Here is a 24,049-nt window from a genome sequence, read left to right as displayed (position 1 = left end):
AATGCTTTATGTATGATGGTTCAAACTTCAAACAATGTGATTTCAACCACACTACAGTGGGGTCCAGTAATTATTCATGGTAGGTCCCAAGGTTCAAAATATCGATATGCTGGTATGAGCATGTTGGGCGAATCGATGCAGCTTTTTAGTGCTTTTTTTATTTTTATTTTTTTGCAACTGATTCAGGGGAGCCGGTTTAGGCCTCCTCCACACCCTGAACCGGTCAGACCCCCGATACACCCACTATAGGGGCATATCAGAGGGGTCCCGGAATGATATATATCAGCTGACACGGGCCGATACGTGTCGATACTTTGAACCTAGGTAGGTTCCTTAAGTATCTACAGTATTTCTCATGTTGAAGACATAGAACCCACCATAATCAGCAGGTTTAGATGAATTTCAACTTTTTTTTTCCTTTTGTGGAATTGCAAGAACGACTCCTACAATTTCTAGGCCTTTGAATTTCTATTGGACTTTCCTTTCTAATGGTGATCATATACTTAGCCTTGTTAACACCTTGGCTCCGTTCGATTTCAGTGCACATCTGACCCAAATACAAATTTTGCACGAATTTTAGTTTTTTTATGTTTGTTTGTTTGTAAATATAACTATGATTTGCGCTATTCTTCAAACAAAATGTATACTTATTCTCTCATTTACATTAGTTTGGAATGCAGATTTTGCACCACCTCAATTCTCTCAGATAAAGTGAGGATCATATAGTCTTGCTTCCTATTATATTCTTAAACAAATAACCCTCTTCCTTTTGTTCTTGGGGTTTTTATGATTCAGTCCACTCTTAGGAAATCCTAATTCCACCTAAGGGTAAACTGAATTCTACCCGTGGATTAATGCCAAATTTATGGACAAGATGTGATTTATATGGGGGAGATACTAATAGACTATGAGGGAGCTGCAAAAAAGATTTGTGAGAGAGAGTACAGTCCAAAAATCCCTTTATTTTCTTCTCCATACAAAGTGGGAATTACATTATTTTACTTATTACAAACAAATAAAACAAGGCCGAATCTAAAAGAAAGGTAAACCAGATTTTATACAACCTATTTGCACTCTCATACATTTAGATCAGATTGCACTGCAATCAAACTGACCATTGAGTGGACCAAAAATCCCTAATTTCTTATCTGCTTCTATCTCCAAGTGACACCCAAACGCGTAAAGATAGATGATCATCATCTAGTTTATCCCTTAAATGGACCCTGATTTTTAACCCAGTTTATGTCCAACTAAGGCCCATCTAATGGTCGGCCCCGATTCTTCGAATTGTGACACACGTGGTAGGGCCCAGACAGGTTCAGAACTCAAGGCCCAAGAAATCGCCAAGCTCTAGAACATATAAGCATGGAGGAATATGCTGTCTAGATAAAACCCAACTGACCCATCAAAAGAAAAAGCTCCAGTTGTCTCTGCCTTGAGGAAAATTAATCACTTAACCGAAAGATAACATAATTAGAAAATGAAAATATGTGAAGCCACATAAGATATGGAGTTAATGTAGATAAAGACACTATAAACATGAGTATTCCAAACGGATCTTTATGAGATGATCAGCAATCTAGAATTGTCATTTGAAGATCAAAGAATTCTGCATTAGCAATTCTTTAACTTTTTCCAAAAAAAAAAAATCATATTTTTTAGGATTAGAGACTTGTAATAATTTGATTGATTTCTACCATGCAAGGTAGACATGACATTCCAGACTATTAATCTGTTAGGGTATGTTTGGTTTGAAGAAAAAAGTAGGAAAAAAAAAGAAAAAATAAAAAAAAAAACTTTACAAAACCTTATATACGTTTCCTTGCCTTTCCCTTCCTTTTCCTATTTTTTCCTTCAAACTAAATACAGCCTTAAGTTTGGACTCTCCTCAAGAAAGAAAAAACAAGAAGTCAGCAACAAAGGTAACCGTGTGTGGAACAACCATTCAAGTAATATTGTTTGAGAGAGAGAGATTTTGGTATTTCTGTGGGGGCAGCGTATCTATACAACTCGGAACTCGGGCCCTTAAACAGCTGTAATCCCCTTTGCTAAAACTCTAGGGTACCCCATTAATAATATTTCTCCACTGTATGCAATCTTTCCCCATGTCCACTCTCAACACTACTCTTTGTAACAATGACCGCATTTTCCTACGCAAAATCTTGCTTCAATTATTTATTACATAATCATGCAAGATGTTGTATGGCCATGTAACAAATGAACATGTCTTTATTTTGCATCTATATATATTTTTTAGTATTACAGGGCAATCGAGGATGGGGCAGACCAGGATGCACATAGGGCCCAATTGGATTGGATGTGGTCGAATCCAATCCAGTTCAATGTGAATTCATTACAAATGGATCAGGTTCAATCTAATTTAATGAATATTTTGGATTATTTTATACCAGTCCAATTTAATGTTTGAATTGTTTGAATCCAAATTTAGTCCATTGATACTTATATGGTTATATCAATAGATCAGATATTGGCTTAATCTAATCAAATCCAATATAAATTTATTACAGACCGATCAGGTCCAATCCAATCTAATAAATATTTTAGACCGAATTGATCCAATCCAATATGTCTTGTTAGTCCATCCAATCCATCCAAATTGATTTTGGACTAGATGAGGTCCAATCTAAAACTGGTCCATTGACATCCTTAGGCCCACGAGCCATATGAATGAGTGCCTATGGATTGTTGGTCCATCCAATCCATCCAAATTGATTTTGGACTACATGAGGTCCAGTCTAAAACTGGTCCATTGACATCCTTAGGCCTACGGGCCATATGAATGAGAGCCTATGGTTCAGCGGGTGTGATTCCATGCCTCGTAATTGGATAGGATTCAAAGTGACCATCTGGACTACTAAGTCATTGGCAAACATAACTTCATTTGGGAAAAGAAGTAAACTCTAAACGAAACTGCAGGAAATATGAACCTATTTCAACCGTCCAATCCAAACCTGGTCAGACAATTTTGAAGTCCAAAACCAACCCAAACCTGTGACCAATTCCCAAGTCAATTGATTCGACCATCTCGGGTTTTCAAAACCATGGATCAAATCACAAAAACTATCATTTAACCAGGACCCAAAAAGCTATTAAATCACCAAATCACCTGTTCAAACCATCCAAGCAATCAAAATCTTGGGACACCAGTTTCAGCCTGATTGATCAAGGTTGAAATTATTTGACCCATCAGCAATCACTTCTAATTGTAAGTTGCGTACTTGATTAGAAATGGGGTCCGATTAGTGGGCACTTAGACAATTATACGAGGGTGAACTTTTGTAAACTTTAGACATCTGTTCAATTCAATGCTGTTCAATCACCTGACAAAAGAACCAATTATATATATACCAGCTCGGCCAAAACCCTTATGTTTTCTGAGGCTGTACTACTAGTTAACCCACCAGCTGTTCCTCAAATGATCTACCTAAAGTCACATTTCAATACTTGAAATCATGGTTTTCAAAATCTATTCAGATCGGATGGTTGGACCAGAAAAATTGGGAACTGGTTAGATGATTGGTTCTATTTTTTTTCAAAACCAGAATTTTTTCAAAAATATGTTGATTTGGCCAATAAATCACGATTCGGGCAGTTGAACATTCAACGGTTTTGACTGTTTTTTTATTTTTTAAAATTTTTAAATTTTTTTTGTCAGAACAAACCGTCCGTTCAGTTTGAACAGTCGGACTGTTTAACCTGAAAGCCGGACCCTTGACCGGTTTGTTGTCCGTTTCTATTTTAAAAACCTTGCTTGAAATAATTCGGTCCCTGTTGGAGACTTCTAGTTCTCAACTTCTCATTGGCCCATTAAGAAAATTGCAAAGAAACTCTTCCAACATTTCGATTCCTTCTCTATTTTTTATGTTAAAAGGGTAGGGAATAGAGTGAGTGGCTCACACTGCAAAATTTTTTCTTTCTTTGAACAGTTGTATGAGCTGGTTTGATTCTCCTCTCCCATTGTATTACTTTTGTCCTTCTGGAGGAACTTGTATCAGTGTAACCACCCTGTTTTTTCTTGATGAATGGAAGAAGTTGTACCTGTTATCCCCATGCTGCAGAGTTTTAGGGCCTATTTGGGAGTGATTCAGCATTCATTGAGTTTTATTGATTGAACTTTTTTAAAGAAGCTGCCAAAACTATCCTTTTTTAATTTCAAACTTTACTTTAGGCGGAGGGGTGGTCAACTTAAAAATTTATTAATGCCAAATATAGAGACTCTCAGGACCTCGCTAAAACCAAGGTTCAAAATATTGATATGCCCGATATGCCCATAAGGGGCTGGTTTAGGGCTCCTCCATCCCCTGAACCGGTCAGACCCCCAATAGGAGTGTATCGGAGGGGTCCCAAAATGATATATATCGGCCGATACGAGCCGATACATGTTGATACTTTGAATCTTGGCTAAAACTCAAACCCCAAACCCTACAAACAAGATTATACAAATCTTGGACGAAGAAGACCTGTGCCATCATAAAAGACCCTGAGAGAGGATAAGAGAAACAATTTTATGATAAACAATGTAAATACTAGCTTCACCAAAAGTTAATTTTTCAGCTCAATGTATGCGTTTTTTGGTTTTCTGGGTTTTTCACTGAACATAGTTTCATGGCTTTCTATGAAGCCAAAGCATGAAAGCCCTCCCAGATAAGCACTTATTCTGTATCACAGAACTTCAAACATTAGGCCTCATTTTCATCGTTACATGGTTAAGAGGATGTTTGGTATCATGGGCATTTTTCTGAAAAACAGTGCCACGTTGGATCTATGTAGGCGATTTTACTTTTCACCGCCTATATTACTGTTTGGTTCAGACGATTTTTGAAAAAATGGTGAAAATGGGTATGCATCGTAAATCGCATTTCTCCCATTGCATGAAACTTCAAATTTGATGTGTCATGCATCGGCGAACTGTTGCCTCCAACGACTATATGATGTAGCGCTTACGTATATCCATCATATGGAGTAATGATTACACATACATAAAAAACGGTGATGAAAATCACCTTACCAAATCAAACAACATTAGTGTTGCTTACTGCCTATGTGGCAGAAACACTACCAAGCATATGAAGGTGTTTATTTGTAAAAAACAGATTTAACAAATGTAAATGTTTTTTGTTTTTAAAAAAAAAAAAATTGGTCCCAAAAAACGTCCACACTTCCAAACACCATCTACATGATCTAAACTCGTTCGTTGATTGTGTGATAAATGGATAAAGCTCAAATTTATTGATTTTATTCTACTGGGAGATCTATTGGGCCTGGTCTGGTGAAAATAGGGCTGTAGATGGGTCTCAAGTGCCCATAACTCACTATGGTTCCCCAGGTTTCAAGGATCAGGAGCCAACATTGAATAAGCCTTAAGATATGTGACTCCTTCCAGTTTAGAAGCAACAAATAAACCTTCTAACCCTAACTCTAACTTTCCAAAAACTCCTAAGCTAGTAAGCTACCCTTGTTTTAAATGTTAGCTCTACGTTATAAAGAAGAATTTTATAATAGAATCAAGGGTAATTTAGGAATAAAACATGTAACCGACTTTTCAAGTTCAAAAATGGAGAAATTAAGTAGATTAGTGTAGGACCTGTAGGCAGTTATTAACACAAACTATTTTTGTTTAGGTCCAAAAATAGGGTTGGCTCAGCCAGCTCTCCTTTATGTCGTCTTGGTCGATTTTTGGTATACAAATTTTTTGGTCCTTTTATCAATAAAAGAAAGAATAAAAAATTAAATTCAAATATGATTTATCATCAGGCCCAAATTGAGCCTGATCACTCTGTGAAGAGTAAGACGATGTTTTTGATGTGGCAGATGTTTATGTTTTTAAAAGTAAAACCAACCAAATTGTTGAATAACCCAGATGTCCAAAATAAGATAGATATAGCTAATTTTTGTTTTCCACATTGGTCGCAGGAAAATTGTGGTCATCTCCAAAAATTCCATTTTGCTATTCAGAAAGCAACTCCAAAAATTCCATTTTTTTTTTGTTTTTTTCATTTCTAGGCCAAATCATGAACCATACCCATGAATACTATTGGCTAATCTTTTGACTCTTAGTGGTGTTTGATATTGTTTCAAGCTGATTCCTTTAAGCCTTATTTTTATTTTTATTTATTTTTTATTTATTTTTGGGTGGGCAGGAGAAACCCTATCAAATATAACCTCTCAGCTTGGATTATAGAGTTTCAGGATCATTGGGAACAAAGGAAGATATATATATATATATATTGCATAAAACATGTTCCATGGTAAGGTGTCAATAGACCGGTTTTGGATTGGACCTGTCCAATCCAAAATCAATTTGGATGGATTGGATGGACCAACGGACCAAAAAGGCATATTATATTGGACCAACCCAAAATATTTATTAGATTGGATTGGACCTGGTCCATTCGTAATAAATTTATTGGCTTGGGCTAAATTAAGCCAATATCTAGTCCATTGATATAAGATAAGAATATAGGTATCAAATGAATCAGGTTTGATTTGTAACTAATCTAAATTAAAGCAAATTTGAATAGATTGGACAGTCCAGACATTGAATTGGACCAGTCCAAAATATTCATTAGATTAAATTGGACCTGCTCCATTTGTAATGGAAGCACATTGGACTGGATCAGATTAGACCAAATCCAGTCCAATTGATTCCCCTACTCAAAAGATTTATGTGTATGAAACACTAGCATGTTCACTTGTGATTGGATACATAAGATTTTACACCATGTCGCATGCGCCATACTTTAAAGTGTTTCAGCGCAATTCAACAACCTCTTCTAGTCTCATTAAAGTGTCGTTAGACTTGAATTCTGCTTGCCAAGATCCAACTATAATTGGCCCAAATACCATAGAGCCCACTTTAGCCAAGCCCCAACCACACAAAGTTGTTTCATGAGCTTGTAGCTAGTTAAGGTTTGTTTCATGAGCCCCAAGTGGGCTTCAATTACCTTGACACAACCTCATTGGAGCAATCTTTTTTAAGCCTTATTAGGTATGAGCCAAGCGACTATCTCAGGCATAAGGGTGTCAACGAACCGGTTTTGGACTGGACTCCATCCAATCCAAAATCAATTTGGACGGCTTGGACAGGCCAAAAAGTCATATTGGATTGGATCAGTCCGGTCTAAAATATTTATTAGATTGGATTGGACCTGATCCATTCATAATAAATTTGTATTGGGCTGGGATAAATTAAGCCAATATCTGATTCATTGATATAAGATTAGAATATAGGTGTTAATGGACTGGGTTTGAGTTCAAATTAATCTAAATTAAAATGGATTTGAACAGATTGAACAGTTCAGACGTTGAATTGAATCGATCCAAAATATTCGTTGGATTGGATTGGAGCTGGTCCATTTGTAATGGACTCACATTAGACTGGATCGGATTGGACAAAATCCAGTCCAATTGACACCCCTACACACGCATACTACAAAACAAAATGCTATTGTACTTCCATATCTTTCAGCAGTATAATTCATAATCTATTGAATTCTAGAAGGGAGAGCAAATAATCTCCAATTTTGTTTTACTTCACATCAAGGTTGATCTCCTGTGATTTTTACAGAAACCAGTTTGGGTGCTCGATACAAATTCATGAAGGATTTACCTCAAGGATCAAGAAATTAAGGAAGAAAACAGATAATTTCTAATCATCTGACAGTGATAATGAAGAGACCGCTAGTGTGAGTTTTTCTTACACCACCAACCCCAAACCCAATAAAAGAGGAAGGTTGCATCAGATAGGCAGATGGTACTCAAATTTCTGCCCAACTCTCATGATCAAAGATTCTCACTTTGTCTTTCTAAACTTATGCTAGGGCATTGTAGAACTGAATAGAAAGGGATGGCTAAGCATATTCATGCAGCCTACCCCATATATGGATTATGTTGTTGGAAAAACTGGGCAAAAGCTATTTAGGACCATCTTTAGAATATAAAGACAACATGTTCCCTGGTGCTCGTTTGAATCTGATTTCTCCTTATGTGAGAAGATGAACAGAAACCCATGTTAAAACATAAACATTTTTCATATATTTTGAAAAGGAAGTAGACTAGTTTATTGGCTGGTCTTCGGGCTCAGCCCACTAACTTTTTATAATGTTTTGGGTTCAGGTTTTGGGCCAGGCCCATTCAAATTTCGGTAAAAGACAAGATCAAGCCGAGCCCAGTTTATGTACAAGTCTAGGAATAAGGTATGATGGACTTAATACTCATATATTTTTAATTTTTTACGCAATTGTCAATCTAGCTTATGAGACAGGATCTGTTCCTCACACAAGCTGCCTCACACCGACCTCACAGGCACATCCCACCATGCACTGGTAACATCTCCCATACTTAATACGTTATTATTCATGGGAGATATTTCCAATGCATGGTGAGATGTGTCTATAAGTTTGGTGTGAGACGCCCTGTGTGAGGAATAGATCCCGATTCCTGGCTGACAGGCTCATAGGCCCACTTGATGTGATGTAACACTGTCATGAGTTGGGTTTGGGCCGGATCATGATAGACGTGGTCTTCTCTTGATAAGTGAATGTGCAGAATCAATTCCCAACCAGACCCAATAGGACCTGGACTCTTGGGTCTGAGCCGATGAGGCTTCATTGTGATTGATGACTATACTCTTAACTTATAATTTGATTATAAATCTACTTATTTATTTATTAAATTGATGCATTTGGATAGAGATGGAAATGGAGCGGGTTCATGTAGGATTTTGTACATTTTAGACCCTATCTATCTTCCTAAACCTCTCAACCCATAGGCCATATTCTCCTCCAAACCTGTAGTGGGTTGGATTTTCAGAGCCCAAACCCTCCCCGCATTCTAATTTCCTATTATGTCAATAAACCTCAAAATTTCATGTTATTTGATCGACATGTAAAAAATACATAAACTATCAATTATACTTCACATAAAATTCAAAATGTTGTTAAATTCAACACCTAATACATAAAGCTCATATGCCTTCGAACTAGGGGTGTCAATTGAACCGGATTTGATCCAATATGAATCCATTACAAATGGAGCAGGTCCAATCCATTTTGATGAATACTTTGGACCATTTTGGAGTGATTCAGTTCAATTTGTTCAAATTGGTTTAAATTTAGATTGGTTCTAACAAACCTGATCCATTAACACCTTATTCTTATCTTCTATTAGTGGAACAAATATTAGTTCAATCCGTTCCAATCCAATCCAATAAATACTTTGGACCATGTAGTTTGGACTGGTCGAATTCAATATGTCTTATTGGTCCATTCAATCCATCCAAATTGATTTTGATTTGGATGGGATCCAACCCAAAACGAGTACATTGACACCCTACTTCCAACAATATATGGTTTGGGGAGGGTCAATCCGTCCCAATCCAATCCAATAAATACTTTGGACCATGTAGCTCGGACTGGTCCAATTCAATATGTCTTATTGGTCCATTCAATCCATCCAATTTGATTTTGATTTGGACGGGATCCAACCCAAAACGAGTACATTGACACCCTACTTCCAACAATATATGGATTGGGGAGGGTCAGGTTTAACTTAATACCATGGTTTTCAAAACCGAACCGAACCGGACGGTCGGACCGAAAAAACAGGGAACCGATTAGGTGACTAATTCCGTTTTCCCCAAAAATCAGATTTCTCCCCAAAACTGTTGATTTTGGTCAGTGAACTGCTGAACTAGGCGGTTAACCGTTCGAACCATTTGAACAGTTTTGACAATTTTTCATTTTTTTTTATTTTTGAATTTTTTATTTTTCTATCAAAATGGGCCAAGCGTTCGGTTCTAATGACTGGACCGTTCAACCCGGTAACCGGACCCTTGACCAATTCGGACACCGGGTCGATTTTAAAAACCATGCCTAATACCATACCTTACCTATGTACTCATACAAGTTGTAAAGTCCTAAAACCCGTCCCCTCCCCAAAATCCATCTTTCAAGCAAAAAAAAACCACTCCATTGAGATAAATACCCATCAGGTAGGGTAGAAATTGCCATCCCTACATTTGAACATCATAACACCATAGTATTACAAATATATTATAAGAGAACAGGTATTTTTGTGAAGAGAAAGACTAATAGATATTAGACTGGGATACATACACAATTATAAATCTAACCAGTTTGTTGACCGGCTCAAACAACTTATAACCGATCCCAACCCAATTATAAAGATACAAATAATGCAGACCGAAACCTTATATAATTGGGCTGGTTCGATTTGTATCTATCGGATCTGCCTGACCCATTGACAACTCTAGTGTGATAAATCTTGAAGAAATAAATCACCTACTGTCTTGAAGGTCATGTTTGATTTGAAGGAAAAAGTAGGAAAAGGGAGATAAAGGTAAGGAAACCTTTAACAATTTCAAGGATTTGATGATTGGTTGAGGGTTCAATCTGCTTGATCAGTTTTGCTGCATTTCATTTGGCATTCTTTATTTTAAGGACTTGTCTCATTTTTGCTGTTTAAAATTCAATGTTTATGAGATCATTTTGACTGCAAAAAGGAAATAAATCCTTAAAATAAGGGATGCCAAATGAGCCTAATTTTTCTTTTATGGTCGACAAAAACTGACGTACCCAACATTGTTGTGACATAGAAGAATGGAATTCAGAGATCAATCAGACTCGGGTCATTTGATGAATCAATTAGACCTGGCAATTGAGTTGGGTGGGTTGGGTCTAGACACTTCGGGTTGATTTCACGTTGGGTTGAATTTCGGGTTGGGCTATTGAATGCTAACCCTACCCAAAATGTTTGGGTTAGGGTTAACCCATGGGTCAATTCAGGTCATCCCAAAAATAACTAAATTAAAAAAATAAAGAAAAACTACATGAAAAATGTCAAAATTAAAAAAAAAAATTAACCTTAAAATTCTAAATATAAAATAAAAAACCTAAACATCTAACAATTTAAAGAGTAAATAATAATGAGTAAAGACTAAATAGAAAAAATTAAAGAATAGAAACTTCTACAAATGCATAAATATTCCTAATTAGACTTGACAATTGGATCAGTGAGTTGACCCAACTCAGTTTTCTCCAGATTGGGTCATCCTCACATTTAAGTAGCTAAATTCGATACCCTAACCCTAATTTTTCGGGTTGAGTTGAGTCAAGTTCACGAGTTGGGTTAATTTTTGCCAGGTCTAGAATCAATACAACCAAGTCAAATTAATACCCCTTGCAATCAATATGACTTATTCCTCTCATTCATTCATTTATTGACTTAAGGTAGTCACCGGCCAACTCCGATTAGAAGAGGAAAAGGGGATCATGTGAAATTCAATAGTAGTACATTAATTGAAGGGCCCATATCTCAAACTTTTCACATGAAACCATCATGAAGGTGGGGTCCACCAAATTAGTTGAGCATATTTATATAAATGCCAAAAAAGGTAGAGAATGAAAGGAAACACATGCAGGGAAACCAATACAATGGTCGTAAAGGCTTCCCTGCCTTTCTTTATATTTTCCTTCAAATCAGACACAGCCTTTAGGTTAATGGACGGAAAATGGTATTTGATTGTCGAAAGGTAATTCGATTTCTAGATCAAATATGGATTTACTCCCATCTGACGCGTAATAGTTTCATTCAAATTAGTTAAAATATATATCGTATCTCTTAATAAATTGTCGTGGGTTCAAATTTGGAAATTTTCAATTTATTGTGTTCAAAAGTTATTTTTAATTGATTTTGTCAATAATATATAAAAATTTTCACAATATTATTTTAATTTAGTTACTAAAAATAACTCACAAGACAATACTGAAATTCAACTTAGATGAACACGGATTAATTGGAAATCTTATAAAGCTGCCTTCTCAATTTTGCTTATAAATAAAGTTGGGGTCTTCACTAAGAGCCCGGATTTTGCCCCCCGTGAACCCACCAATGAGCGGCATGCATGTTGCCCTCTTTAATGCTTGCTATTCTGTTACGTTAATAATGTTTGTTCAACCGATTATGTTAAAACAAAACCCGAGCCTAAACTCTCTTCCCCCCTCATTCGTTTGAAATCTATTTCCCTGGTTTCATTTTCACCGAGCCCTAGTTCAAGAGCAAGAGGCCACCAGCGACATTTCAACGAATCCGATGGCATGGAGTCAACCGGTGACAAGAACCAACCAGCAATAACATCTGTTCTCCTCATTTTCCTTCCTAACCTATTATTCCTCTCCAATCTGATATTCTTCCTTTGTACAGACTATCAGTGGCAATTTCTCTATTTCACTGACCTTCGATGGTGTGGAATCAACCGGCGACGAGTGTACACCGGCGGTAAGCATCTATCCATCCTCTTCTTCTAACAACAGACCACTGTCAAAAAATGGTGTGGGTATTTTAAACTGAACCAATCTGTTATTCCTCTCCATTTTGTGAGGTATCCATCTGTGATGGATTTTGCTCTTAAGAAACATAGTGCTTGTAGGCTATTGTTGTACTTAGAATATGATCGTCATTATCTTCAATTTTCTCTATTAATAAAATTGAATTTCCATGTTATTAATGAAAATGTCTAGAGATCTGCCCTCTCTAATATGACAGATTATACTTCAAAACTTTGTCGTATATAAATATTTATTAAATAAGAGCATATTTATTTACTTGTATTTCTATCAACATATGATGCATGTAAATTTAATTGTTAATTTTTGGAAGAAAACTCATGTTGAAATCAAAGTTTCCTAGTTTAGATGACTGAAACTTAAACTTATTCTTAAAATCTAGAAAATGAATTTTGAAACACTTAAAAAACCTCATATCTCTATCTGATAATCGTCTAGGAGTAGGAAGAAATTCTGATATTGGTCCAAGAGTAGGAAGAAAACTGATTTAATTCTCTATGTATTCTTTCCTTGCTTCAACATCTGCATAAAAATTTTTTTCCTAGTAATTGAATTCTTAGCATTTTCAAATATGATTAGTCAACTCAATATTGACTTGGTGCAAGTCAAAGAATATATGTTATCTTCCAACATTTTTTCTTTTGTCTTAGCTAATTTTAACATAATGTGTGGTATCTTGGATATCTGATTTCTTCATTGTTACATGAAGGTTATAGTCATAGCAAAAAATTGAAATGGATACACAAGATGTAGAATGTATTAGGCTGTATAGTGAAGATGAAAATCTTGCAAATAAAGATTGTCATGTTGCACGTAAATTGCTATTTGATGATGGAACAAAATGCACTATAGAGCATATCTATTTTATAATGAATATGCTAGAAGAATTCGATTTAGTACTCAAAAGAGCAAGGAACATAAAACAAAAACTGGCTTAATAAGAGATATGCCATTTTGTTGTTCTGCTCAAGGTTATTGGGAAGAGGTAATGTGAAGTATTATCATGACAACACGAACTGGATGTCAGATACACATGCTTGTTGCTTTGAAAGAAAGTAGTCAATATTGCATCACACGGTTTGAAAAGGAACACAGTCATAAGGTTGTAACTCCAAGCAAGACATATATGTTAAGGTCACAAAGGAGAATGAAAGTGGCCAAAATTACTCAGGCTGATCTTGCAGACAAGTCAAGTATAGGTCCAAAAGCCATTATGGAGTATATGGCCAATCAAGTTAGAGGAATTGAGAATCTGAGGTTTGCTCATGTTAATTATCATAATTACCTACATATGAAGAGATATAATGATATGGAAAATGGAGGTGTAGGAGCTATTTTAAAATTTTTTGAAAATTATAGATGGAGGGTTTTTCATCATTGCACTTCATACAACACCACAGATCGGATTACAAATGCCTTTTGGGCTAATGCAAGAATTGTATTTGACTTCATTTTTTTGGGGATGTAGTTTGCTTTGACACCATGTGCATTTGCACCATTTGTTGGTGTTAGTCACCATAGACAAACAATTATATTTGGGGCTGCATTAATGTATGATGAAACTGTCGAATCATTTAAATGGGTTTTTGAATCATTCTCAAATGCAATGGGTGGAAAAAATCCAATAACGATCTTAATAAATCAATATGCAGCAATGGAAAAGGCCATACAATGTCTTCCTAAAGGTTAACCATCGCCTTTATATTTGGCACATTTATCATAATGCAATTAAACACTTGTCACATGTTTCTTGTGTTTCCAAGACAATTGAGAAAGATTTTAGCAAATTGATATATGTAAAGGCTCTTGTGCGAAAGACAAATTAAGCAGCTTAAATGTTCGATTGCTATGGTGTTGTATTTATATACACTATTGAGATTGTTACATTTGAATTCAAACTACAAAAAGATAGGAGATTACACTACTATTGGACTCTATTACCCCCTCTCAAGCTGATGGGGCTGAGGCACAACAGTTAGCTTGGATCGGAGCTCAACAAATCAAGGTGATGGCAGTGGCTGGGTGAGGATATTTGCTAGTTGATTGCGAGTAGGAACAAACTGAACATCAATTACCTTTTGGGCAAGCTTTTCTCAAACAAAGTGTGTCTAGTTCGATATGTTTAGTGCGGGAGTGGTGAACTGGATTCGAAGTAAGGAATTTGGCACCGAGATTGTCTATCCATATGGTGGGAGGAGAGGAGAGAGGAACACCTAGCTCTTGAAGCAACATACGAAGCCAAGTAACTTCAACAGTGGTGGCAGCAAAGCTCCTGTACTTAGACTCAGTGGAGGACCTTGACACCGTCGATTGCTTTTTAGAAGACCAGGAGATGAGGTTGGAGCCTAAGAACACACATTGACCATCTTGTGAACGGCGATCGATAGGACAGTTGGCCCAGTCAGCGTCTGAGAAGGCAGTGAGAATGTGAGAAAATGGACGATAAAGGAGGCCATGAGTGATAGTCCCTTTAAGGTAATGCAAAATGTGTTTTGCAGCGGCCCAATGTTCATCTGTAGGTGCTTTAAGAAACTGACATATCTTGTTGACAGAGTAAGTTATGTCTGGTCGGGTGAGTGTTACATATTGAAAGGCACCAACAATACTCTGAAACTGTGTAGGGTCTAGTAATGGAGTGCCCGAGGATCGAATGAACTGAGTTGATGCTTCCATGGGATATGAAACTGGTTTAGCTTCATGCAATTGAGTCCATTGTAACAGATCCTGAATATACATGTTCTGGCAGATGTGAACACCAACACTGGTTCTATAGACTTCTAAACCCAAAAAGTAATGTGTAGGACCCAAGTCTTTGAGTGCAAACTAGGTAGATAGTTGCTGAACGAGAGTAGAAATAGCAGTAGAGCTAGAACCTGTAATCAAGATGTCATCGACATAGACAAGTAGTAGTGTAACAACACCTCCTGAGCGATAAAAGAAGAGAGCGGAGTCTGCCTTGGACTCAACAAAGCCCAAAGAAAGGAGATAATCTTGTAAGCGTGTGAACCAGGCCCGTGGAATGCCGATGATCTATAAAACCAATAGGTTGCTTCATGAAGACTTTCTCTTAAAGAATTCCATGGAGGAAAGCATTGTTTAAATCCAATTGGTGAATGGACCAATTGGATGACACAGCAAGAGAGAGGGCAGTCCAAATAGTAGTAGGCTTTACCACGGGATTGAAAGTTTCATCATAGTCCAGACCTGCTTCCTATGAGTATCCTTTTGCTACTCTGATACCATAAAAGGCTCTTGTGTGAAAGACGAATTAAGTAGCTTGAATGTTTGGCTACTATGGTATTGTATTTATATACACTGTTGAGATTGTTACATTTGAATTCAAACTACAGAAAGATAGGAGATTACAACAAATAAGGTTATCTACAGATGCAAGAAAACAAGGATGAGAGCTGCCCAATGTCTATCCAGAGTTCTAGACAGATTGGACTCTATTAATATGATTATGAAGAAAATGGTGAAATTTTCACAGCTTGAGAAGAAATGCTTTGTAATTATGATCTGAAAGAGAACACATGCTTAAAATGATTGTTTGAAATGAAAGAGAAGTGGGCATTGGTTTATGGAAGGAACCACTTTTCTACAAAGATGAAAAATACTCAAAAGAGTGAAGGCATAAATAGTTTATCAAAGGGTTATTTGAAACCAACATTAAATATATCTCAATTCTTGGATCATTTTGAAAGAGTTGTGAAAGATAGACGCCAAAAAAAATTAGAAATGGATTTCAAGATAATCCAAAGCAAGCCCCATTTGAGCATACAAGTATCGATTATTCAATAAACCGCAAATGTTTATACTCCTACAGTTTTCAGGAAATTTGAGAAAGAGTACCATAATTCCCTAATCTGTTTTGTAAACAAGAAAGTTAAAGTTGATGAAGGGATTAAGACCATTGTAATCATGTATGGCAAAAAGCATGAGCACGTTATAATATTTTCACGGTTGAATATGTTAATCTCATGTAGTTGTAGAAATTTTGAGTTTGTTGGGATGCTTTTTGGTCATGGGTTAAAAGTGCTTGCTAAAAATAGGATAATGCATCTTCCATCCCAATATATTTTTGAAACAATGGACAAGAGATGCAATAGATAGAACCACAATAGACTATCATGATTGTGCAATTAAGCTTGACCCTAACCGTGGGTATACTATAAAGGAAACTAATTGGTGAAAAATTCATGGGATATATTAAATCAGGTTGTAGAAAATAAAAAAGCTTAAGAGTATGCGTCAAATGGGTTTCAGAAGATTCGTATTAAAGTAGAGAAAGTAATGAAAGCTAAAGTCTCATGTGATACACAAATTGTTCATTTTATAAATATTGGAGAAAATTTGGATGTGTATACACAACATGGTACTCAACTAGGATCATGTCAAGTAGTTGAGAATTTATAAAATGAGGAAAACAAAGAGGAAGTAGAAAATGTAGTATCATTTGATGATATCACAAATAAGGTAACAGGATTTGCAAAGAAGCGTAAGAATGGTAAAAATGATTGTCGTGGTGGTGGTGGTAGAATAAAACAACCTTTTGAGAAAAGAAAGAAAAGTAAAAGGAATTCTCAACCCCATCCACAAATTCCAACTAGTTTGACAATGAAAAGATCAACCTTCAACTCATCTTCCTTTGATATTATATCAAATCACATATAATATTATTTAATTATTTTTCACCATTACAACTTTAGTTCTTGATCGAATTGTTTATCTTTTTTATATGCTTGTTTAATAGGAGTCATATGTTATTGGTCCATTCATGGAAAATACACTTGATTTTAATCAATTTGCATGTCAACCATATGCAATGAATATTGACACCATTGGATTGGCAAATACTCTAAAATATAATAATTTGCTATTCATAAGCCAATAAGCATGATAGAGTTAAAAATATGATTCAATATCATTAGGCACAATAGACAGCCAAATGAGGCAGGTGAAGTTTGCTTATTTTGCTAACAAGCCCGTAATCAATTTGCTATATTCTTCAATTTTTTATTATCTATTGTAGGAAAATAACATGAATGAACTAGAATGGTATTTTGGCACAAATCTGAATCATAAAAACCAACTAGCATCTAAAAATAGGTAATAACACCATCTTGATGAGTGTAATGTCCCCCTTTTCCTATCTATTTATTTTTAGGAAATCCTACCTAGTTAATATTATTGAAATAAATGAAATCTGCAAACCATACATCTTTTCTCTTTTCTTATTCTTTAACCCTAATAATGAGATGAAAGACTTCTGAATAGCTCATATATACTTATACTGCAAATATATCTCATGTTGGAACCTACAACATTACATTTCGCAATATCTTTACGTTGTTGAAAAGGGCATCATTATTACTTTTAGTATTTCATTTTCTATTTACTTGGGATTTTCTCACATGCTGAAATTTTATGTATTGATCCCAAGATCCTTGATGTTCTAGCTATTAGTAGCCATTTAGGAATTACAATTTTACTTTTTTTGTCATAGGTTCAATGGAAATTATTTTAGAATTTTGATCATTTGTTGAAACTACTTAAAGATTGAAGGCCATGTTAGTTAGCACAATGTTAAAAACTGATCGTGCACCTCATGGAGTTGTACTCAAAAATGACATATTACAATTGGGATTGTCTTGATCCTACTCAAGTTGAGTTGGTTAATTTTAGTTTTGACTTAACTAGTGTAACACATTGAACTTGAGAATTGATCATTGATCTCAGTGTGGTCAATTTGGTTAATATTAGTTTTTCACTAGGATGGTATTTGCATCAAACATTTTCTTTTTGCTAATTCTTATGTATGTTTTAATATAACATTTTTGGACTAACTGTGGTCCCTCCATTCAACTAGTGTCCTATTAGTTCTAAATGTCTTGTTTTTGCACTTTATAAGATGTAAAGCTTGTACAAGGGTGTATTGTGTCAATTGTGGAAAAGGTTATTCATTTTGCATTTTCTAATAGCTACATATTTATAGGGGAGGGGAGTTAAAAGTTGAAGGAATGGAATTCCTTTTCATTTATAAAAATCATTGAGTGGCCTTTGGGCATGGCAACTTTATGGGTGTGTTTTTGTTTTGTTGCTTCTCTAATTTCATCATTAATCAACATGTTTGGAAAATGAGAAGGTTGCTCTTTTAACATTCAAGAATTGTATAGTATTACGGTGAGGAGACTCCCCCTCTCCCATCTTGGGTTGATGAATGATGATTGTTGTAGATGAAAAACTCAAACTTCAGTTGATTTCTTTCTTTTCAAGAAATTCAGCATCTTGAGTTATCTAACAAGATCAATGGACAACTTATAAGAATGAAAAACATGCCACTTTGAGAAAAATCAACCCCCTAATATTTAGAGTCACTATAGATTGTAATGATTTTTTTTTCAATGAAAAACATGCAACTTTGCATGGTTTTTGGGATAAATGGACCCAAACTTTTAAACCCAAAATGTTGCAAAAATTTTGGTTAATGGTCCATGAGAGTAGGATTATTACAAGACACTTGTTTCAAGAGCATCGCAAGTAAAAAAATTTCATTCATGTAGCCAGGTGCACGTGTACCTAGGAAGATCAAACAAGTTATTGGTTTATTAACCTAACACAATGGTTAGCCTAGAAAATAAGATTATAAAACATGTAACCCACAAAGGACCAAATCTAACTTAGGGCTCAAGTTTTAAGGAAACCAAGTTTTACAATGTGGTCCAAGCAATAGCTAGTACAATAGTATATGAACATATCATAACAGGCTAGGACCATAATCCATCATTGCAGTAATGTACAAGGTTATGTAAATAATAATCACTGATATAAATCATCCCTATTTGAATGATCATTATACTATTACTTTTAAAATGTAACAATAGGAGTTATTGTCAAATAACAAACAAATAGGATTATTTTTATTACCTCAATTTATTATTCAAAAAGGAGCTATTGCTTGGTATATTGGTGTGAGAAGCCACTTTGTGTAAAAAAAAATGTAAAAGGTTATGTTTGTAATCAGTTCACCCCTCCTAAGACGACCCCAGGTAACTAGGTCTAGCATTGGATAATGTTTTTTTTTCTCATCCACAATCATAATCTTGGTTAGATTAAATCCAATTTTGTAACTAACTTTACAAATATAATCTTGAACTGTTTTCATAACATTTTGGCATATTTCATATGCATCTAGATAATATAGCAAAACCATGAAAGTTCAAATTATTTATTACTATCTCTATATACAATCAATATTTTTAAAGAATAATATAGAGCACAAAATATTCATTAGTCCCTATGTAATCCATTTTACTAGCTACCCCACTATTCATTAGTCCTAACACAATATCCCCCCACATTTAATAAGCAACATGTCTAAAATTTAAAGTTTACATAAACAAGAGTCCAAATACATGCACATAAGGACTACTTATACATATACACAAGAAGCCCAATCATGTCTGAAATGTGTGGAATGAAATTGGTGGGAATATAGCAAAGACTTTATTATATTCAAATAGCAATCCATATCAAAATTATGCAATACACTATGCAAAAGTTAGTGAACTTTAAAGAAGAGAAAAGAGAAAATGAGAGGGAATTAGTGACATGATTTATCAAAGCATGAAACGAGAAATGGGGGGGGGGGGGAATTAGTACACTTTCAATGGCTCTACTCATTTATGAAATTATACCATGGACAAAAAAATGCATGTCTTATAGTTCTTGTCTTAGATTAGAAAAGGTTCCTGTTACACCAAAGGGTATATAAGACATGTTTTACTTTAGCATAAAACTGGATAAAATCACCCAAAAATTAAAAAATAAATTTACACATATCATAGAATGATACCTCACAAAATAGAGAGAAATAATAGATTGGTTCAGTCTAAAATACCCATACCATTTACTAGCAGTGGTTTGTTGTTAGAAAGAGAGGATGGATGGATGCTTACCACTGGTTTACACTTGTCGCAATTGATTCCACACCGTCAGTCAGAAGTCAATGAAATAGAGAAATCACCGTCGATGGTCTGTAGAAAGGAAGAATATCAAACCGGAGAGGAATAACAGGTTAGGAAGGAAAATGAGGAAAATGGATGCTTACCGCCAGTTGACTCCGTGTCCTTAAAAAAATCAATTTTGGATTCAAGTGGGATGGTCGAACCACCATCAACCTTGTCCTTAAAAAAATCATTTTGCTTCATGTTGTACAGACGATTCATAGACTACAACCAAGAACTCTTACCTGATTGTAGGTATTATTCTATTAATATAGGCAGTAGTTAGTAAAATTGGATGCTTGTATGCAATCCCATGGAATTTTTTTTTTTTTTTTCATTTTTTTGGCTTAATATTGAACCCTAACATTTATGATGATGTGTTGGATTGATTTATTTCACATAAACCCAAGACTTTACCGGGTCTTGATAGGGTTGTAGATGTTTCTAATTTAATACTCCTAGCATAATAAATTATGAATCGATTATGCTCTTGTGCAAGGTATGGGTTTTCAATTTACTTGTGATCATCCACCATATAGAGACTTGAAATATAGTCCAATATTTTATGATTGCAGGAGTTGCATAATTCGAATATCAAAAGCACGTTGTTTTACATTTGTCTCGGGAAAGTTGTAAGTGATATAACACCTTTTCATGTTCTATGTTTATGTTATTAATGATGATTGAAGGATGTATTGACTAGTATGTTGCATCCATGTAGGCAAACAAATCAAATGGGAATCGAGTGTAAGAATTGATTATTATATTTATGATTTAAGGAATCAAGACCACACGTTTTATAATTATCATATTTATGATTGGGTTTATTCTATTGAATATGTATAACAATTTCCTAAGTGCATGATAAATCTTGTGTAAGACTTGTTATTTGGATGTTTGTCCTTATATATATATGTTATTTATTTTTTATAAAAAACATGTATTTGTATTGATGAAAATAGTTGAAAAATATTTGTATGTTTTTGTTTTTTATTTAAATAGTTATATTTTTTCCTTTAAAAATTTATAATTCTTTTAAAAATTAAACCAAATCGGATATCCAACATCTTGATCCGATTCAAATTTAAATCAATATTTATGAAATCCGATTATATTTATAGTATTTCAGATCGGATTTGAATCTGACCCGATCCATTTGCATCCCTAATTTAAGAATAGATCTGGAATGGAAAACCTACAGTCTTACATCTCTTATATGGAGGGGGATGTCATGCGACTAATGTTTTAAGACTCGACCCATAGCCTCCTGGTTAAGTAATGTTTTTGACAGATTGAAAGGACAAACCACGCAGTTATTCGGTAAAATCGGGACCCGAAGAGCATTCCCGGACCGTTTCAACGATTGGATCATCACCTGATAATCTGATACCCACCCCCATTGATTGGTTATAAGATTTTCGGTACCATGCTCATGTCATAGTCGAACCTAAGGAAAAAGATATGGAACATTTGTTAAATCCAGCGCAACCTTCCAAACCTTGAGGTTGGTTTGAGTGGGCCCGCAAAATAATGGCCTGACAACATTAGTACTACACAAGCCCATGGTCATGGGCCTTCATGGCCTTGGTCCTTGGATTTGTAAGTTGTGATGAAGTGGCGAGGACGAACCTAGTTAGGGGTGAGCAAAAAACTGACAAACTGAATCGATCGGAAAAACTGATCAAAATTAAATAAAAAAATCGATTAATTAAATCAGTTGGTTTAATGTTTATAAAGAATTGAAGATATCGGTTTGGTTTCAATTAATCAATATAAAAAAGTGGCAGTTAATTGAACCGATTGGTATATATATATTTTTATATATTATATATATATTTATGTATATTATATTATAATATTATATATAATAAATTAATAAATAAATATTTATAATATATATTATAAAAATCAAAAAACCAATAAACTGAGCTAATAAATAATCGAACCGGATTGATTGACTTCAATTCAATTTCGATTACTGTTTTTTCAAAAACTTGTCGTACCGATTCAATTCAAATAAAACCCCACGTGGCACTCCTAAACCTAGCCCTATCAATTATTAATTTGGCCGAGTCAGTTGAGGAAGGGTTGTCTATCAATAACAAGGACAAAGCAGCATTCGTGGCTGCAAGTAAAGGGGTCGACGACTCTTTCGTAAAGAAAAATGAAAAAGTGAAAACGACGAGATAGACTGATAAGAGTGACAATGGAAGATTGTTGACCAGATTGTCTGAGCCGGGTCATGTTGTGGAGATCAACGACCATGACCGAGCTTGCTGTTGCTATTACGTGGTGCATGGATTACAACCCTTGGAGACGTGTTCACACTCAGACGTTAAGGCTCATGCCCTAAATGAAGCCTATATCCTTGAGGTAAGCAACCTATGAGTTTGGAAGGAGATAGGTCGGTGCCTTAGTAAATGATAATACCCGAAAGAAACAGAGGATTTAGGAATTAGGGTGTCATTGATTTCAATCAATGCATATCGGATTCTGTGAGTTGGATGACCCCGACGGGCCGGTCTTTTCAATCCGTACCATAATCCTCCTTCGAACAAATAAGTGGAGGCCAACCCGAAACCATTTATTACAATTGGGCTGGGTGGGTCAGATTTGAATTGGGTCAAGATACTTATTGTTGATTTCCGGTAAGGTTGAATTTTGGGTTGGATCCCAAAAATGCAAGGTTCTAATTCTAAATATTTTGGTTAGGGTTGATTCATGAATCAATTTGGGTCGTTTCTAAAAATAATTAGAATTTAAAAAAATAAATTCCCATTTCTATTAGGATGGCATTCTCCCATTTGAGGGAATGGCCATTTCCTGCTCCTTCTTTGAGAATGAAATCTTATTGCAGCTGATTCTAATTTTTATTCTCATTCTTCTTTGAACCAAATAAACTAAGAGAATAGACCATTTCAATTTCAGTTTCGAAGGATTCCGATTCCAAATACAAATCAAACGGACCCAAGCATTCAACAATTCAAAGAGGAAAGACTAAATACTAAAAACCAAATATTGGTAACAATACATAAGTAGTTTCAATTGGACCTAATAATCGGGTCAACAAATTAACCTTAGCCCAACTCAATTTTAGATTAAGCCAGATTATATCATTCCCAAATTTAACTAATTAAGTATGAGACCCTAACTCTATTTTTTCGGGTTGAATAGGGTCAACTTTTTTTTAAGTTTACTATTTACATAGGCGGCTCTAATAGCTTGGGCGTGACTTGGGGTGTTGAGTACAATGCACAAAATCGTGATGGCTTGTCTCACTACACAATTGAATTGAATTGAATTAGGCTTAATATTAATATTTATTTTGGTTAATTCATTTTTCGATTCCATTAAATTATTTTTTTGTCAAATCAAACCAAAAATTGAATCGATTTGATTTAATTCTTGGTTTGATAACCAAATTTCAAACACACCTAATCCATACAACGCCCCCATTAGTGTCCATTTGACATCATAGCATTCGATTCTGGTCCATATTATCTCATAGCTTTCAACTACAATTAAATCCAGTGCGTCAATTCATAGTAAGTATATTTAATTATTCTTGTAAAGTTATTTAATAAATGACGAAGAATTTTTTATTAAAAACTTGTTGACAAAGCATCTTTACCCGTTAGAACATGTTATAAAATTTTG

The 24,049-nt window shown here is 35.1% G+C and overlaps 1 long non-coding RNA gene and 2 pseudogenes across 1 annotated transcript; all 3 read left to right on the top strand.

Moving 5' to 3' along the window:
• Positions 1-11,884: 11,884 nt before the first annotated feature.
• Positions 11,885-21,282, top strand: LOC148872233 (uncharacterized). Its single transcript, XR_016106862.1, has 4 exons — positions 11,885-12,150; positions 12,244-12,318; positions 20,968-21,024; positions 21,114-21,282. It is a non-coding gene; the product is annotated as an uncharacterized LOC148872233 (long non-coding RNA).
• On the top strand, positions 12,991-14,348 carry LOC148872235 (protein FAR1-RELATED SEQUENCE 5-like; annotated as a pseudogene).
• On the top strand, positions 14,841-17,149 carry LOC148872234 (protein FAR1-RELATED SEQUENCE 5-like; annotated as a pseudogene).
• Positions 21,283-24,049: the final 2,767 nt, after the last annotated feature.

The sequence above is a fragment of the Nelumbo lutea genome, chromosome 2 (assembly GCF_056320005.1).
Source record: "Nelumbo lutea isolate HS-2025 chromosome 2, American lotus-T2T, whole genome shotgun sequence".
Taxonomy (NCBI): Eukaryota; Viridiplantae; Streptophyta; class Magnoliopsida; order Proteales; family Nelumbonaceae; genus Nelumbo; species Nelumbo lutea.
The sequence above is the reverse complement of the archived record's forward strand: the minus strand, read 5'-3'. Positions and strand labels throughout refer to the sequence as shown.